The sequence below is a fragment of the Bos indicus genome, chromosome 22 (genome assembly GCF_029378745.1).
Source record: "Bos indicus isolate NIAB-ARS_2022 breed Sahiwal x Tharparkar chromosome 22, NIAB-ARS_B.indTharparkar_mat_pri_1.0, whole genome shotgun sequence".
NCBI lineage: Eukaryota > Metazoa > Chordata > Mammalia > Artiodactyla > Bovidae > Bos > Bos indicus.
The window spans coordinates 20,318,077-20,330,642 of NC_091781.1; positions in this window are offsets into that span (position 1 = coordinate 20,318,077).

Below are 12,566 nucleotides of genomic sequence, written 5' to 3' on the forward strand. Positions count from 1 at the left end.
GGTATCCAACACAATTTTTTCTCACTGGCTTGATGAAGTTGCTGTAGCATGTGCCTGAGTCTCCTGTATTTTACCTATATAAACAAAAAGTGATATCCTCTAAGTACTTCTTTTTAATATAAAATCAATCAGAAAAAAATGGAGAAAGAATAAAATGAGTGATTTACTTTATTTCACTTATTTTAAAAGAATGCTATGCATATCCCCAGTGAATCATATTATCATTTGATGTGGAATGCGGGGCCTGGTGGGCTACCATCTATGGGGTCGCACAGAGTCGGACACGACTGAATCGACTTAGCAGCAGCAGCAGCAATTGAAAACACTGTTTTATTTGAATGATTTAATTTATAGATTTGAAATATATTTAAGAGTATTTAGGAGTATTTCATACATATATAGGAGTATTTCATACATATCGCCCAACTTCTCTTTAAAATAGGTCCAAACCCTGGTTAGAGAACTAGATTCCCACAAGCCACAACTAAGATCTGGTGCAGCCAAATAAATAAATAAATAAAATATTTTTTTAAGTAATAAATTAAAATATTTCCTTTATAATAGTAGATGCAATATGAAAAAATGGTAATAATTGTGTTGGTATATGCATACGACTGTTTAGTGAAAACAAGGAAAGAAAGAAGAGCAGTAGTGTACAGGTCCTACATAAATTATTTTTACATGGGATTTGGACATACATTTCCAGATTGTGAGTAACAGGAGCACAGCTAGAAGCAGAGCTCTTCAGATCTTTAACAAACTGCTCACACCTCCTTTCAGCATCTCTCCAGCAACCTGTAGAGAACTGATTCCCTGAGGATGACGTCACTATGACATTCTCCTCACTGGCAAACAACGTCAAGTATCTTTTCCCTATGTCAAATCACCCCGCTACTTCTTTCTAAGTAGGTGCAGGTGAAATAGTATTCTCTGAATTCAGTCGCTGACGTTCCATGGGAAACCAGCAGGGGCTTGACAGAGCCTCTGTCAAGGCAGTGAAGGCCAGAGACATTTCTCTCTCCAAAGTGACTGCTGTGGCAGACGAGGTAAGAGATGCCATTGAACGCCTGAGGATAGTCTGCACTACAGTTATCCTTTCAGCTATAGATTATTAGAATTCCAAAACAGGAGGGCTGCAATGAATTTGAATTTTTCTCAACATCTGCTAACATCATAGAGTGTTTAAACATGTGATAGAGATGCTTCCTTTGGATCTGACACTTTAAAGTGAATTGTAGAACTTTAGATTTGCCAGATCTCAAAAAACAGGTGTATCCAGAGTCTGGATTTGTGCTAAAGAGTGTCGCAAGAATGCTTCCAGGCATATAAAGCAGATTAAATTCCTTATTGCAACTAAATAGCCCTTCTAAATCAAAGACTTGGTTTCCTCAAAGGCTTTCTTCATAGAAAAGAAAAAGCTGAGGAGTTCTGAACACATCGTCTGATAAAGGCTGCCAATCAAGAAGACACTAGTGAACTTCTTATTCCAAAAGTTAATGAGAGCATTTGCAAACTTCCTCTGTACTTGCAGGTAATTAAGGAGGCTTTGATAACTGATATAGAAGTTATTAAGGAAATACGAAATACGAAATGCAACTGCATACAAGAAGTAATTGTTATTTTGAGAATGAGAAACAGCAGAACTTCCGAAAAATTGAAGGTAAGTATTTCTAAGTGCAAGGATGAGCAAGTTTATACAGATAACCCTTCAGTGGACAAAACCTTGAGGACATTGCTTCTATAACTTTTGTGCTTTTGAGGTGCTACACTCAGCCCTGTTTGTACAATGACATAACTTCTGGTTAACTCTGTAATTCTTACACGTAGTATGGGAAGAGTGCCTCTATTTAACCCACGTCTTTTCTTTTGCTGAACTATACCTTTTAACAAATTAATATTAAATATAATGGCTACTTATTTACTAATACCACAGGTTTAATTATTTTACTGATTTAATTGTTTAAAATAGAAATATGGGATAGGATTGCACTTTAGGTTAGAGATTATTTTAAAATAAACTTCATGATCACAAATTGCTCTTGGAGCAGGCCCATGAATTCTTAAGGCAAAAAAGGAATACTTTGTCTTCTGCTTACAGACACTAGCCCAGGCTAGGTCAGTAACAAACTAGGTATAAGAGTGTATGCTAATTGGATGTTTGGGACAGTCTTTGATTAATCTCTAAATATTTATTGAATGTCTTCTGTGCACCCAGTAATAAGCACAAACCTTTCTCAGAGATGGCACACTCTTTCAACTGTCGTGCCTGGATGCTTATGTGGAGAAAACTGTTAAAATCTTTTCTGAGTCTGAATCTGGTTTCAGCAGGAATAAATGTTTAGATATATTGACAGTGTCTTCTATCAGGGAATATGGAAAATGATCACTTAGTTGCCATGAACTTGCTATTCTTGTTCTAGCTAAATCAGTGGTCTTCAGTCTTGGCTATACATTAACCTGGGAGCTTTGGAAATTACTAGTGCCTGATCTCCACCCTGAAAGCTTGTGATTTGGTGTAATAAATGCCCCAATATGCTAATATTTTTATAAAGTTCTCCCAGTAACTCTGGTGTGCAACTAGAGAGAACCATCACTGCTAAAGTTCATACAGAGTTCAGAAAGTTTCAAGTCTTTTGGGATCAGACTGCTGGGGTATATCTTTTGTTTTGAAGCATAGTTGACTTAGAGTGTTAATCTCTGCTGTATAGCAAAGTGGTTCAGTTATACATTCTTTTTCATATTATTTTCCATTACAGTCTACCACAGGGTATGAATATAGCTTCTTGCGCTATACAGTAGGGACTTGATGTTTATCCGTTCTATATATAATAGTTTCCATCTGCTAATCTAAAACTGCCAGTCCATCCCCCCCACCCCCTCTTCCCCTTGACAATCACAAGTCTCTGTGTCTGTGAGTCTATTTCATAAATAAGTTCATTTGTATCATATTGTAGATTCCACACATAAGTGATATTATATGGTATAATATATTAATATATTTTTCTTTCTTACCTAACATCCCTTAATATGATAATCTCTTGGTCTACCTATGTTGCTAAATGACATTATTTCATTCTTTTTATTGGCTGAATAGTATTCCATTTTATGTATATAACATATCTTCTTTATCCATTCCTCTGTTCATGGACATTCAGGTTGTTTCCATGTCTTGGCTACTGTGAATAGTGCTGCAATGAACATTGGAGTGCATATATTTTTTTAAATTATAGTTTTCTGTAGATATATGCCCAGGAGTGAGATTGTAGGATCATATGGCAACTCTACTTTTATTTTTTGAGAAACCACATACAATTTTCCATGATGGCTGTACCAATTTGCATTCTCACCAACAGTGTAGGAAGTTTCCCTTTTCTCCAGCATTTGCCATTTGTAAACTCTTTAATGATGAGCACTGGGATATGTCTTTTACATGGCGTTTCCAGTGATCTGGCCTTATTCCTTAACAGTCCTAGGAGACATCTAACTCCTAACAATGTATTTGTCACTGAAAGTCTCTAAGAAGATATGTATTAGTTATTAGACACCGTTTGCACATGTCATCAACTGTCTTTTAAATGATATGCAAAAAAGTCTTATTAGTGATTTATATTTTACATACTTTATTAACCTAACTTGTAAAACAAGTTAGTTATAACTCTAAGTAATGATCATTTTAAAATGGTGGTGACACCTAAGTGCCTTTAAAGCAATTCACTTCCCTTAATACACTCATTTAGCATTTACTCAATCAACTTTATTCTTCTGGGAATGCCACATCTCCAAAATAACTTCCAGATTGTGTTAGGAAATTTTGAAGTGATTTTAAAATAGACTTTCTCACTTCATGTGAAAATGAAGTATTAAAATAGAAGAGGAGAAAGTCAGTTCCAACTAAAAGATGCTATGATTAGTCAATGAAACTGTGAAACCCTTTTCTAAGTCTCTGATTTACTCAGACAATAATGTTTACTATTATATAAACTCTCTCCCCATTCCTGATCCTTTACATTCATTGGAATATCTTGCAAAAAGTATTATGGAGAATAAGAAGATGCATCTCAATCCTCAAAGATGCCCACAGTTGACAATGACTTTACACAAAACCTACCATGCATATTTGCTACCCTTAGAGCTACTCATGGCCCCTACTGCAGCCCAAACATACATTGAGCACCTGCTCTATGACCAGCTTCATGCTTGCTGCTCGGGATAGAGAGCTCAATAAGACAAGTTGCCTCCTTTAGGTAGTTTATAATCTAGCCTGGAAAGTATCCCTGACAAATCTCCATTAAAAACAACAACAATAGGGGCTTCCCTGGTGCTCCAGAGGTTAAGAATCTGCCTTGCAATGCAAGGGACACCACTTCGATCCCTCGTCCAGGAAGATCCCACATGCTGAAGAGCAGCTGAGCCCGTGAGCCACAACTATTGGCCTGTGCACTAGAGCCCAGGAGCTGCAACTACTTAAGCCCACGTGACTTAGAATTGTGCTCTGCAACATGAGAAGCCACCACAAAGAGAAGCCCATGCACTGCACTTAAAGAGTAGCCTTTGCTCACCACCACTAGAGAAAAGCCTGTGCGGGAACGAAGACCCAGCACATCCATAAATAAATAAACAGCAGCAGCAGTAAGATGCCTATGTAGCCTCAGTATTTGTGTGTGATCTATATATTTGAAGTTAATCAGATATGTGTATAAAGATATAATTGAACTGTTTGCATTGTTCGAGTTAAGAATATGTAACCAAGATGTGAAATGGAAATTAATTGGACAAAGAGGGATGCACTTGAATAATGATGGCAAATCTTCTTCAGATATAACCATCTAACACTAAAAATATATGTTATCTGATTGCCTCATGACCATAAAACATGTATTCACAAGAGGAGACCATATTCTGATGATTCATTATGTCACAACATTTTTTTAAAAAGTAGTTCTCCTTATTCTATTTGCAAGAAAATTGAATCTCAGGGGTGTTAGAGGTATTGAAACCATTCTGTTTGGAAGTCCAGATTAGAAACTTGCCCATTTCTGAGGACTTGGTATGGGGTCCTGCCTCATGCTGCCGCCACAGAGATGTGCACAGGATGCAGCAGCCCTTACAAGCATTCTGGCAAGTGCAGAATCTTTTTCCTTTTTTTTTTTTTTTAACTCCACGCCCCAATTTCTGCAAAATATACATTCCATTTATTTGTTTAGTCACTAAGTTGTTTCCAACTCTTTGCAGCTCCATAGACTACAGCACGCCAAATTTCCCCACCCTTTACTATCTCCCAGAGTTTGCTCAAACTCATGTCCATTGAGTTAATGATGCCATCCAACCATCTCATCCTGCCCTCAATCTTTCCTAGCATCAAGATCTTTTCCAGTGAATCGTCTCTTCACATCAGGTGGCCAAAGTACTGGAGTTTCAGCTTCAGCATCAGTCCTTCCAGTGAATATTCAGAGTTGATTTCCTTTAGGATTGACTCATTTGATCTTGCAGTCCAACGGACTCTCAAGAGTCTTCTCCAACACCACAGTTTGAAAGCATCAATTCTTAGGTGCTCAGCCTTCTTTATGGTCCAACTCAACATCTGTACACATGACTATAGCCACAAAATTAAAAGACGCTCGCTTCTTGGAAGAAAAATGTACATTAAGAAGTGATATAAATACTAATGATAAATTATCAGGAAAATAAGTACTCATCTCCAAATTTCCATAGGTTTGTGTGTTTTATCTAAACTGTTGATTTTGCCTAGACACTATTATATGTACTAATAAGGCAGGCAATTATTATCAGAAGTTGATTGACTGATAGCTTGGGAGATAATCAAGTTTCCTTCATGCTGAATTACTCATATTAAATGGCCATTTATTCTAACATTCTGAATACCAACCATGTCAAAGTATATTGAACACCATGAATCTTTTATCAGTAATTTTTTTCTTCTTAAACCAAAACTTCTGATATTTTTAGAACCAGATGAAGAATGGGGTCTGCTCTTATAATTTCCCTAGAGACTGAAATATAACAATAACATATGCCACAACAGATTATATAGATACATGTGTGTTTTTTTTTTTTTTTTTTTGGTAGGGTTAAATATTTAACAAAACAGGAGAGTTTATCCTAGAATTTGCTGATCACTTCCACATAAAAAGGGGCTTCTATTACATAAACAAAACAACAGGTGGCTCTAGTGGTAAAGAATCTGCCTGCCCATGCAGGAGGTGCAAGAGGGTAGGGTTCAATCCCTGGATCAGTAAGATCCCCTGGAGAAGAAAATGGCAATCCACTCCAGTATTCTTGCCTGGCAAATGAGGGGCCTGGCAGCCTACAGTCAAGGGGATCGCAAAGAGCAGAACGCGGCTGAGCCGCTGAGCACACACATTACATAAATAGTATTGCCAGTCATATATGAGCTTTAAAAAGAGTAGAGAGCACCAAAAAGGTATCCAGTCTTCAAATGTTACCATTTATTTAGTTTGGATTGTCAAAATCTAGAAACGTGTTACTTTACCAGTCAGCATCAAACAATGTAAAAGGCGCCTCCCTACTAATTCTGAGGAGAAACACAGAAAGAGAGAAAGTGGTGCTCCTGTTTAGAGTTACTAATAACCAAGGAAGCCAAAGGCAAAGACAACATTGACATTTTCAGATTTCCGATCTCCACTGGTGAGAAACAGTCCACAGTCCATAAGGAGATGACAGATGAGTTACTAACCTCACTACATATGTATCTGTGACAAAATGAAGACAAAGTGACAATCTTTGTCTTCATTCTGATCTTAGATGACATAGTTTTTGAAACGTTAAGTTATTTAAAATGCTAATTTTCAATGAACTATATAAATATTTCACCCAGTCTGAAATGCTGTCTAGAAACCATGGGAATAGTCTAATTATTTTAAAATTCAGAATCCAATAGTGCAAAAATAGAAGTCCTTTATTACCCACATTATCAAGGTTATCAGAATGTTCCGTTCTGCCATCAATCTGGATTTAAAGAATTACATAAGGTCATTTTTTATCTTGTTAACAGTAATCTCTCATTTTAAAATGCTATTTGGCTTTTCTTATCAGCTATATTAGATAATGTTGTGACTTCAGGAACCACAGAGTCTGGCAAATATCTGGTCTATTGAGGATGGTTAATAGACACTGAATGAATGAGTAAATAAAGGAATAATGAAGGAATAAATGAATTCTAAATCATTTGAATTAAATGGATGGGATTACTTTAGCCATCTAATTTTATCTATATTAACAGTAAATAAAGGTGTATAGAACCTTTTAAAAAGTAATATTAATATAGTTTATTTTTAATTTAAAGTTTTTCTTTAGATATTTAGTGAGAAACACATTTTGGAAGTGAAAGAGTGCTAATTGTTTTGCCCCAATTTTGCACTAAATTTAGGATTATATGAATGTGATGTTTATATATTACAATGTATGTGCATAGTCTTTGTCATCAATCAGTTGCTCAGTCATGCCTGACTCTTTGCAACCCCATGGACTGTAGCCTGCCAAGCTCCTCTATCCATGAGATTCTCCAGACAAAAATATTAGAATAGGTTGCCATTTCCTTCTCATGTACACAGTATGCTTCTATAAATATATAATATGTATATATAAGTATAAATATGCACATGTCATATATTATATCATTATATGTGTTATATATTATGTTACATATGTTGCATACATTTAATATGCATACATGTAGTATACTGATTCAATGCTTTCAAGTGCTTTTTGGAGAAGCAATGGTTTCTCTGCTTTACTTAATGTCTATTTAGTCCAAAATTTTAAATGAATCTTTCATAAAATCAAGTAACTGAGTGAATTGTTCTAAACTACTTATCCAAGTATGGAAAAAAATACTTGTTAATGGAATTTAAACAATTAAATAGAAGTTTGGCAGAACTTTCTTGGTGGTACAGTGGCTAAATAAGAGAAGTTTGCTTTGGTTTGAAGGTCACCTCCCCAATCTCCATTTTAGACTTAGAAAGATAAAGATGAACAAAATACTAGCTCTTGGTAAGTGCTAAGGGCTTTTCTATGTCCTTCCTGGATTATGTGTAAAATGACACCATATATCATATTTAAAACCAACAAATGCAGTGCTAGATGGAAATGCAGTTCAAAATCTCCTAGGCTCCCTCAAGATCAAAGAGACAATCAATACATTTAAAGGCAACCAATGTATAGTCACAGTCCCAGGATACATGTGACATTGAAAATATAGACAAAGATTGTTCAGTGAAAATCAGCCTGAAATTTTCTGCAAACACAAAATTATTACTTTTGAAGATGGTGCTATTTAGTAAGAATAGTCAGAAGGAAGTTGCTACAGTTCAAAAAATTAAGAGTTTTAGTTTAGCTGTGGTTGAATTAGTGAAAAACCAGTTCTTTAATTTATTAGTGTAGGAGGAATGCTAATTCTCAAAATTAAAATGGAACTCTACCCCATTCTGTGTACCATAATTATGTATAATATGTTTACTAAAAATTCTTAGTCTACATGGTAATTATGTGATCTTTAGTCTGCTTATTATAGGGCCAAAATTAATGACTACATACCTTAATCCTCAATTATGAGGTTATTTTATGTATAGCAGAACATAGGAGTAGAAGGTGGCTACCATAGAAATGGGTAGCAAGAAAAAGTGACAATTTTAATTTAACATCAGCAGAAAACGCTCCCTATTTCCAGATGACATAATTACCATAAAATGCCTAGAAATAAATCTGACAAAAAGACATTCAAAATTGCTTTACTGAAAACCATAGAACGTTGCTAAAAGAAATTTTAAAACTCTGGTGGCTCAGAAGGTAGAGTCTTCCTGCAACGCTGGAGACCCAGGTTTCATCCCTGCGTTGGGAAGATCCCCTGGAGAAGGAAATGGCAACCCACTTTAGCATTCTTGCCTGGAGAGTCCCATGCATGGAGAAGTCTGGTGGGCTAAAGTCCATGGGGTCACAAAGAGTTGGATACAACTGAGCAACTAATACTTAATAATACACTAAGTTCATGGATTAATACACAGATAGTCTCAGAAAACTGACCCATGGATTCAATATAATGCCAGTTAAAATTCCAGAAGTTTTTTTTTTTTTAAGAAAATGGTAAAATATTATTAAAATTTGAATATAACAGAAGTTACTTAAAATATGAAATAGAAAAGAATAAGTAAGGATTTATGTGATTTCAAATTTATTTTAAGTCAAGAGTAACTAAAACAATTTAGTAATGTGGAAATATATGTCAGTGGAAAATAATTGAACCCTGAAACAGACCCATACATATATATATCTCAATAGATTTTTGGCAAATGTGCCAAGGCAACTTAATAAAGAAATAAAAATTTTAAACAAATTGTGTTGGATCAACTGAATATACATACATTTAAAAACAATGAACATTGACTTTTGCCTCACAACATGTAAAATTTCAACTCAAAATGGATCATAGGCCAATGGATCAACCAATGGATCATAGGATTTAAATGTTAAATCTAAAACAATAAAACTTCTATAAATAAATCATAGGATAAAAATCCTTGAAGTCTTAGAGTTTGCAAGGTTATCTTCCATCTAGAAAACATTTAAAAATCTAGAAAAGAATTTTTAAAAAGAAATTGGACTTCATTAAAATTTAAAGTGTTGTCTTTCAAAAAACATCATTTAGGAAACAAGACATGCCACAGCTTGGAAGAAAATATTCACAACATATATACCAGCTAAAGGAGTTAAGATACATAAAACATTCTTTTAACTAAAAAATAAGACAAACAAATCAAAACATTTTAAAAAGACAAAGGTTTGAAAAGACTCTTCATCAAAGAGAGAGAGAGAGAGAGGCACAGGGACAGAAAGAAAAGAAGAGAGACAGTCAAGAAGTACATGAAAAGATGATACATTAATCACTAGGGAAATACAAATTAAACCTAAAAATGACATGACAGTATATAGCCATTAGATAATCTAAAGTTAAAAAGGTCGACCGTACAAAGTACAGGTGAGAATGTTGAACAGCAGGAATTTTCATGCACTGCTGGTGGGAATGTAAAATGCTACAACCACTGTTAAAAAAAAAAAAAAAAAGATGGACAGTTTCTTAAAAAGAAATAATATGTGTATATCATAGAGACCAATCAAAGTCTGCACTCAAGAGAAATAATTATCATCCAAACAAAGACTTGTGCACAAATACTCAAAGTACCTAAAAACTGGGCAAAAAGCAAATCTCTCTCAAAAGATGAATGGATAGCAAATTGTGGTATATTCATACAAAAGATGCTCAGGAATAAAAATAGATTAATTGTTTATACTTATTAACAATATGGGTGAATCTCAAAATTATTATGCAGAATAAGAGAAGTCAGGCCAAAACCAAATAGACAAAAAGCCTTCCCCCAAAATGAAACGATACTCTATGACTCCATTTATATAACTTTCTGAAAAATCTGAAAAAAAAAGCTATAGCAAAAGAAAACATATTACTAGTTCTGTATGAGCTATGTATGGATAGATATGAAAAGAAGGATGGATTATAAATGGAAAAGGAAAACTTGAGAGTGCTATATACATTTGCTATCTTGATTGTGGTTATGGTTTTATACCCATATATATTTTGTGCATATATTTGTCAAAACTCATCAAATGGTACACCTTAAATATTTGCAATTAATTTTTGTCAAGTATTCCTCAAAAACAGCTATAATTTTTTCAATGGATAAATAATTCAATATGCTTTCTTTAAAAAAAAAAACTGAGCAAACTAGTTATAGAATGTATTTTCTTCAATCTAGAAATGCTGCTGCTGCTAAGTCACTTCAGTCGTGTCCGACTCTGTGCGACCCCATAGACGGCAGCCCACCAGGCTCCCCCGTCCCTGGGATTCTCCAGGCAAGAACACTGGAGTGGGGTGCCATTTCCTTCTCCAATGCATGAAAGTGAAAAGTGAAAGTGAAGTCGCTCAGTCATGTCCAACTCTTAGCGACCCCATGGACTGCAGCTCACCAGGCTCCTCCGTCCATGGGATTTTCCAGGCAAGGGTACTGGAGTGGGGTGCCATTGCCTTCTCCACAATCTAGAAATAGTTGTCTACAAAAACCCTCAAGTAATGTCCTATTTGTAAATATTGACTGCTTTCCCCTCAAGTTCAGGAATAAGACAAGGACATCCACTCATATTATTTTTATTCAGAACGTGAGGTATTCTTAGCTGGTACAACAGGTAAGTAAAATTAAAATACATAAAGGTTGAAAAATAATAATTAAACTCTACTTCCAGATACATAAGAAGATATAAAACAGAATACAAATTACTAGAACTAACAAATCTCTTGCAAATGCTGAGCCAGAATATGAGTTTCTCTTTCACATTTGGTGACTTGCTTAACTTACCTTATTGCCAAGACAGATGTTATCTTCAGAATAGTTTTCTGAAAAATCCTTGAGACTTTCTTCCAGTTCTTTGCAAAGTTATAGCTTCAAGTTGACAAATTTAAATGAGAAATCACATCTGAGGTTCATTTCTAAGTTCATATTCATAATTTGGATTTGATTTGTTGAAAATGTCCTTTAAAATACACAGTATCAGACTTTAGTTCATTGGCCATGGAAGATTTACTAAAAAGCAGTGACTTCACTACTGTATATATTTCTTAAAAAAAATAATAAGATCAAATATTTACTGAGCACATACCATATTCTAGGATCAGCATTATATATCTTAATGTTTATAATACCCTTATTACTGTTGATTTTACCTCATTATAAATGTCTAACATCAGAGTGATAATAAGTTGGCTGGGGCAAGTTTCAACTCCAGAAGCTAAACATTTCTAAAAATTACAATATAATTTCAGAAAATGTACTTTTCACTCTGAAAAGTGCAAGTATTAGTTGCTCAGTTGTGTCTGACTCTCTGGAACCCCATGGACTGTAGCCTGCCAGGCTCTGTTTGTCTGTGGAATTCTCCAGGCAAGAATACTGGAGTGGGTAGCCACTCCCTTCGCCAGGGGATCTTTCTGACCCAGGTACTGAACCCAGGTCTCCTGCGTTGCAGGCAGATTCTTTATAATCTAAATGACCAGGGAAGCCAAAAGAGGTGTATATTTATATATATCAGCTAGGTCATGTAATTGGACTGTGAGCAACAGAGACCTTAAACATAGTGACTTAAATATGAAAGTATATATTTCCTCTTGGTACAGATAGGCCTTCAAAGGCTAGAATGGCAGCTGCATGCATTTATTAAGGATCTAGGCTTCTATTCCTTTAATATTCTACTCTACTAGAATCTTGGATCCTTGGCTTCTATCATCAGAATATCTTTTTGTATATCACTTTTTTTAGATTCCACATATAAGCTATATCATATGGTATTTGTCTTTCTCTTTCCAAATTAGTTCAATTAGAATGATAATCTCCAGGTCCATCCAGGTTGCTGTAACAGAATTACTTCCTCCTTTTTTTGTGGCTGAGTAATATTCTATCGTGGGCTTCCCAGATGGTGCTATTGGTAAAGAACCCTCCTGCCAGTGTGGGAGACATGAGATGTGGGTC